This window comes from Solanum pennellii, chromosome 12, assembly GCF_001406875.1.
Source record: "Solanum pennellii chromosome 12, SPENNV200".
NCBI lineage: Eukaryota > Viridiplantae > Streptophyta > Magnoliopsida > Solanales > Solanaceae > Solanum > Solanum pennellii.
Window position 1 is genome coordinate 59,147,117 of NC_028648.1, and position 7,708 is coordinate 59,154,824.

At 37.1% G+C, this 7,708-nt stretch overlaps 1 pseudogene; it reads left to right on the top strand.

Annotated features, from left to right (window-relative positions):
- The first annotated feature begins 551 nt into the window (after positions 1–551).
- LOC107006433 lies at positions 552–6,385 on the top strand (annotated as a pseudogene).
- The last annotated feature ends 1,323 nt before the right edge of the window (positions 6,386–7,708 follow it).

Below are 7,708 nucleotides of genomic sequence, written 5' to 3' on the forward strand. Positions count from 1 at the left end.
GTTTAAGTATCTACTTGTGCACACCTAAAATTAAAAGTCGTATATTATTGTCATTTGACGTCAAGTTAACGGTCATATTTATGTATTATGCCTTTGTTAAAACTTCAGATAAGGCAAAGAATAAAGTTTCTTACAAGTCGAATGAATGCTCAAACGTGAGATTCTGTTAAATATTTGACTTCCGTCAACTTAACGAACCAAAATCACACATTTTGATTCATTGAGGATTTAAATGAGCTTAATCAAATAACACAAGGATCAATATTGAAATCAGATAATAACAAGGATTATAAATCCAATTTCCTCATATAAACATATATCTTATCCATTCTATAGCATACACTAATAATGAATACGTAGTCTCTTTTCACACTACATGCAGTCGCGTGAACACCCTTTATGAAATTTCTGACTCTGTCACTGACTACATATTCTTGCATTTTATTAGTTTTTCTATATATTAGAGATATTTCTCTTCTATATATTTGCATATATGTCGGTGATGAAGCAATACACCGAAGAATAAACAACACAAAAACTTTTTTTAAAAAATGGAAGATGTGTTTAGTACTCCAATGGGAAGCATGCATATGAGCATTAGTGTTGAGGAAGATGAAGAAGCTCTTAAGTGGGCTGTTCTAAAGAAATTACCTACTTACGATCGTTTAAGAAAAACAATCCTTGAAATTTACGCGGAGAATGAGAATAATCAAGGAGATTACGACAAGGTGATCCACAAGGAAGTTGATGTTTGGAAGCTTGGTTTGCATGAGAGACAACAATTTATCGATAAGCATTTCAAGGTTGCTGTGGAAGACAATGAGAAGTTTTCGAGGAAGTTTAGAAATCGAATCGATAGGTATAATATGTACTTATGTTCACTTCTGTAATTCCAGTCTTTTGAGTCGAGAGTTTATCAGAAACAGTCTCTCTTCCTCCAAAAAGGTAGAGGTAAGGTCTGTGTACACCTACCCTCTGTAGACCCCACTTGTAAAATATACTGGATATGTTTTTGTTATTGTACTATATTTCCGAGTCATGCATTAATAATAATTCATGAAGAATAAGGATTGTGTTTTCTCTAACATTATACTGAATCACGCTATCATCTCATCGATCTAAAAGCTTAAATTGTTAGAGAGGACACACTTTTCTTGATTACCTTAGTACTCATGATTGATTTTGTGATTGCAGAGTAGGAATTAACCTTCCTACAGTAGAAGTTCGTTTTGAGCATCTAATAATAGAAGCAGATTGCTATATCGGAGACAGAGCTCTTCCAACGCTACTGAATGCAGCTAGAAACATTGCTGAATCTGCTCTGAGTTGTTTAAGGATTAGGATGGCTGAAAAAACCACTCACCATACTTAAAGATGCTTATGGGATTATAAAACCTTCTAGGTAATTGATCTTTAATAGAACAAAAAGCCATAAATGTTTGTCAAATTGGTACATTTCCAACATTGACAAGTCGAATAAATCTATGTGCAAAGGGCGCGTTCTGTTTTAGACATATACTATTCGTATACAGAGAAATTATATATAGGGGAAAAATGCATAATATACATGTTGAACCTTACCTATTCTTACTCGAGTCTTCGTTGCTCCACAGGATGACCCTTCTATTAGGCCCGCCTTCCTCTGGGAAGACGACCTTTTTGTTAGCTTTGGCTGGAAAATTAGACCATAGCTTAAAGGTTAGTTACTTGAATGGAAATGTGCGATGTCCATAATACTCATTGTAATTCGATTAAACAAGTAACGTTAATCTTACGGTGCATGTTAGAGGAGAAATCACTTACAACGGTTATGATCTCGAGGAATTTATACCACAAAAAACATCAGCATACATTAGACAAAATGATATTCATGTTGGAGAAATGACTGTGAAAGAGACCTTGGATTTCTCTGCTCGATGTCAGGGGGTTGGCTTTCGATATGGTATTTGATACGCTCAAACTTACTTCTCAAATAAGAAGTAAAGCGGTCGTGTCAAGTAAATAACCCAACTAGTGAGGTTGGGATCGTTCCCACGAGGAAAATAGTCTAGACTTAACTTCAACCTGTTATTACTATTGTTTGGTCAATGACTTCCTTGGAAAGTAAAAACATAAAAAGGGGGTTTATATTTCTAAATGAGTGAAAATAAATAACGAAGTTGAAAGAGACACTTAACAGCTTTGACAGTTGGATTTTAATCAATTAATCAAAGTAACTAGGGTTTACGTGTTCCCCACAGGTTCATAACTTGATAATTCTAACTATAACAATTCTTTCCTAGTATCTTGCATGCAAAGTGATAAGTTATGTATTTCTAAATCCTTGGTCCGGCATCTAGAAAATCTCACTCCGCACCTTGGTCCGGCTACGTGTGTTGCTATCCTAACCCTTATCTTTACCTCATATTAAGCATCGTATTAGATATTTGACTAAGTTATTACCTCGTACCAATCAATACTAGCCTATTAGATAGTATACACTAAATCTATGTTAATAATTCTTTTCCTATTATCTACCTCCTTGGTCCGGCAAGTAGCATTAAGGCGAGTTCTAACGTTGGCCATCCGTTAAAAAGACTTCTAAGCGAAAGAATTATTAATACATGCAAGACACTATTCTAGAATTGTTATTTTAGTTAGGGTTTATCTCATTATTTGCCTATGGTTCCCACAACCCTAGTTATGGAGTTTAGTTACTCATAGCCATAAACACAATATTCAAATATATTAAATAAGAATTCATGTACTTACTTCAATGAGAAAGAATAAAATCCAAAAGGTTGCTTGATTAATCACCAAAAATCACTTGCAAGAATTCTCAAAGTAATCAATAATCTCACGAAAAGTCTAATGATTATCAAGAATCTCACAATACAATGTTCACCAATACGAAGTTTTAACAATCTAAGAGTCTAACGATCAGGTGTCTAACCTCAAAAACGAGGTTTTTCGAACTATTTATAAAAAAAACAAAAACCTACTTAAACAAGGATTCTAATTGCTTGAAATCTGCCAAAACGCGGCTGGGTCAACGGACCTCGCGATGGACCGTCGTGGTCGCAACGGACCGTCATGGACTCCGTCGTCCCATACTTGTGCAATTTCTTCTGCTGCTCTTTTCATTCCCCTCGACGGCAAGTATGACGGACCGTCATAGGCACAACGGTCCGTCGAGGGTCTTCGTTCCAAAACACTTCAACTCTTGGAATCTAGGTACTGGGATCACTTCTCTGAACTTCACGACGAACCTGCAGGACGGACCATCATAGCCACGACGGACCGTCACAAGCTTCGTAACCCCACACTTGGTCAGACTTCCCCATCTTCCTTAAGCAGCTTTACTACGCTGCCACCTACGGACCGTCACAAGCACGACAGACCGTCATAAGCTCCGTAGGTGGTCTCTTCTGCATTTCTTCGCTCAAAATCTCCACATTCAACTTTGGACAGATTTCCTGCAAAACAAAGAGAAACTTATATAAAAACTAGCACAAAAAGGCTTTTGGACACACTAAACTTAAGTTAAAAGTATTAATAATACCGTGAAACCACGGTATATCAGTATTTTTCAGTTCTCACAAATCAGTTCATTCTCTTCGTTATTTTTCAGTAAATTTGATTGTATTATTTAGAACTTCTGGAGGAACTTACTAAGAGGGAAAGGGAAGCTGGAATATTCCCAGAGGCGGAAATAGATCTTTTCATGAAGGTTGCGATCATGTTCTTAGAAACTCATTTTTTCTTTTTCCGAAAATTCTCTCCCAATTTGAATGTCACAACAGAATACTAATTTTTACAGGCGACTGCTGTAGAGGGAGTCGAAAGCAGTCTCATTACCGATTACATCCTCAAGGTGAGTGAAATGATTCTCCAAGTGAAATACTATGATGATTCACAACACTAAAATTTGATAATGTACAATATTTCACGAATCAATTTGGATTTTGCTGATAACAGATTATGAAATCAAATGACTATTCGATTCTCCTAAAAGTTGTTAAAATCGAGCAGAAGAAATGAAGTGTATATCAGTTGCAGCTGAATCTAATTTAAGAAAACATGTTGCAAATTTTGGGACTTGATATCTGTTGAGACACGATTGTAGGACATGAAATGATATGAGGCATTTCAGGTGGCCAGAAGAAGCATCTCACCGCAGGTCATTTCAATCTTCCTACATTCCGTATTATTACTATAGAACTCTTTCAGATGACAAATTAAAACACTTCCAATACAAAATGCGATGTGGCTAATAATTTAATTTGAGCTTGATGCAGGGGAGATGATTGTTGGATCGACAAAAACACTATTCATGGACGAGATATCTACTGGTCTAGACAGCTCAACGACATTTCAGATAGTAAAATGTTTACAACAGATGGTACATCTCACAGATGCGACCATCTTGATGTCCCTCCTTCAGCCTGCTCCTGAGACATTTGATCTCTTTGACGATATCATTCTCTTATCAGGAGGCAAGATTGTTTATCAAGGCCCTCGTGAACATGTCCTCACGTTCTTTGAACGCTGTGGTTTTAAATGTCTAGAGTGAAAAGGTGTTGCTGACTTCTTGCAAGAGGTAATCATCCCATAGGAATATCAATATACATTTGTACGCAAGCCCCAAGTGTCGATAAATATGAAATGTGAACCTTGTATAAATACGAAAGAATTTAACGTTTAAACGTGCAAATAGGTCACATCAAGAAAGGACCACGACCAATACTGGGAATATAGAAGCAAGCCATACAATTACATTTCAGTAACTGAATTTGGAAAAAGATTTAAGCACTTCAACGTGGGTTTACGGATAGAAAATGAACTCTCGATTCCTTACGAAAGATCAAGAAGTCACAAAGCAGCTTTAGTGTTCAAAAAGTACACAGTGCCAACACTTGAGCTATTAAAGGCCAACTTTGACCAGGAATGGCTTTTGATCAGGAGAAACTCTTTTGTCTATATTTTTAAGACTGTCCAAATAACTATTGTTGCGATTATTGCATCAACCGTGTTCTTGAGGAGTAACATACACATTACAAATGAAGATGATGGTTATATCTATGTTGGTGCACTATTATTTGGAATGATCGTTAATATGTTCAACGGTTAGTCTGAACTCTCACTTACCATACAGAGACTTCCCATGTTCTACAAGCATAGGGATAACCTCTTATATCCACCTTGGGCATTCACTCTTACCAAATATTCTCCTGAAAGTACCAATAATTGTGTTCGAGTCTGTCGTATGGACAGCCACCACATATTATAACATAGGCTTTGCCCCTGAAGCTAGCAGGTAATTCAACAATCATTTCACACTTCTTTCATTTTTATGCTTGAAATTTGAATATAGGATGCAAATGTGTTGTACGAAGTTATTTCATTGCACAGACGACACATAAAGCATGACGGAAGCACCCAACAATGCATTTCTTTCCTCGTGTCTTTAAAGTTGTAGGTAGCTGAATATTGGAATTAATTGTGATGCTTTTGTTTCTTGCTTAGGTTCTTCAAGCAACTATTGTTGATATTCCCGATCCAACAAATGGCTACCGGAATATTTAGGCTCATTGCCGGAGTTTGTAGAAAGATGGTTATTGCACATACTGGTGGATCTCTCACTCTCCTTTTGGTGTTCCTATTGGGTGGTTTTATCCTCCCTAAAGGTTAGTTCAAAAACACGGATGTGTTACATGCAAATGATGGTACGCTTTAACCTAGACAAGTAGAACTAACTCACACATAGGCAATACATTGTTAGATAGATGAAGGACAAAACGAAGGAGGCACCAAATTTGATTCACTGATAGAACATTGGTTACTTGTGACAGGATCCATACCAAACTGGTGGAGATGGGGCTTTTGGATTTCACCTTTTCCTACGGGTTCAACGCCTTAACTATAAAGGAGATGTTTGCTGAAAGGTGGATGAGCAAATATGCATGTTCTAAATACCCTTGTCTGTCACCTGATTTTTCCATATTACTAAACAAAACTATACATAAAGTGAACTTCATTCACCATATGTATAAACTTCACAGGCCTCAGACAACACAACGACGTTAGGCGTGCAAGTGATGAAAAACTTTGACGTCTTCCCCGAAGAAAGATGGTTTTGGATAGGCACTGCTGCACTACTGGGATTCACAGTTCTCTTTAACATTCTTTTCACTTTTTCCTTAATGTACCTCAATCGTAAGTTCTTACTTCTTCAAAATGAATAATACTTTTATGTGCCATTCAGTGCAATCTAAGCCTATTACATGCTATGTTCACTATAACAACTATAGGGAAACCACAAACTATTATATCCAAAAAGCAAACAGGAAATGTGGAAGGTGATCAAGAAGAAGGCAAGGAATCCCTAAGACGTTATAACAAATGAACATAACTCAAAAAAGATGAAGAGCTTAATGGTGAACAATATCTCTTCTGTGATATAAATATTAATTATAACTATACTATTCTTGGCAGGAGAAAGAAAATCCGGTGTATAAATAGTCGTGTCATATCCAGAGGCGTTCACAGAAATGATGACACAAAGAAAGGAATGATTCTTCCGTTTACCCTTCGGGCAATGTCCTTCGACAATGTGAATTATTTTATAGACATGACACCAGTAAGAGGCACATTATTCTCTCATATTGTCCTTAAATACCAAAACAAATTACACTTAATATACACACTGTTGGAATATGTGCGTCCACTATCAGTCAACGGACCAGGTCCCTTGACACAACAAGAAAAGTGCTGAAGATTAAACAATATGAAGAACACAACACTAGCAGTTTACGTGGAAACCTCCTTGCTCAAGGGAGTAAAACCACGACCTGTTGCACAGGATTTACAACCGTCTTCACTAATCTTCTCAAGCAAAAGTGAAACTCGGTTACAATCAATGTGAGAAAAAGTTATTAATCTCACGATCAAGTAATCTACCTATTACTTGAAGAGCCTAAGCGGATACAACACCGTCTACTAAGCTATCACCCCTAGATAACTTAGAATTTACTAAGCGGATACCACACCGTCCACTAAACCACCTAACTCTAGATGACTTAGAATTTGACTAAGCAACAAAACAATGTTGCCCACTAAATGAGTTAACCTTAACTGATTTAGACTTTTACAAACCCAAAACAAATATCTGAATCCTTTATAGATTAGGAACAAATTTGCAATGTAAGTACATATACACAAAGCTCTAAATACAACAAAGATTCTTCTTTACTCTATCAGGTCCTTCTGTTGAGTTGAGCAATGTTCTTCCTTGAAGATGGCCTTCTGTTCAAGCTTGTGAATTTTCAGAGAAAATCCAAGTTTAATTTGCCAAGTCTTGAATTTGTGTTTGTTGGAAAGAGATAATATAATTTCCTACAAATTCGTTGAAGCCATCCCATTGGCTGAAGGCCTGCTGTTGGAAAAGCTGTGCACCTACCGCATCAGAGATGACATCTTTTCTGACAGCTGTCTTTTCGTCCATTTCACGTCGCAGTCTTGTGGGGACCAGGTCCCTTGAAAACTTCTTTGTGAGTTCATTGAAAAGTCTAACCTCTTCCATTCTGATTGGTTCAGTACGCTGGCGCCTCACCTACCACTGACAGGACAACTTTACAGTTGTACACCATTTTGTATCAGATGGAGAGAACTCTGCCTGGGACCAGGTCCCTGCATTTGTGAGATACTGAAACATAAAATCTCGTCCCTC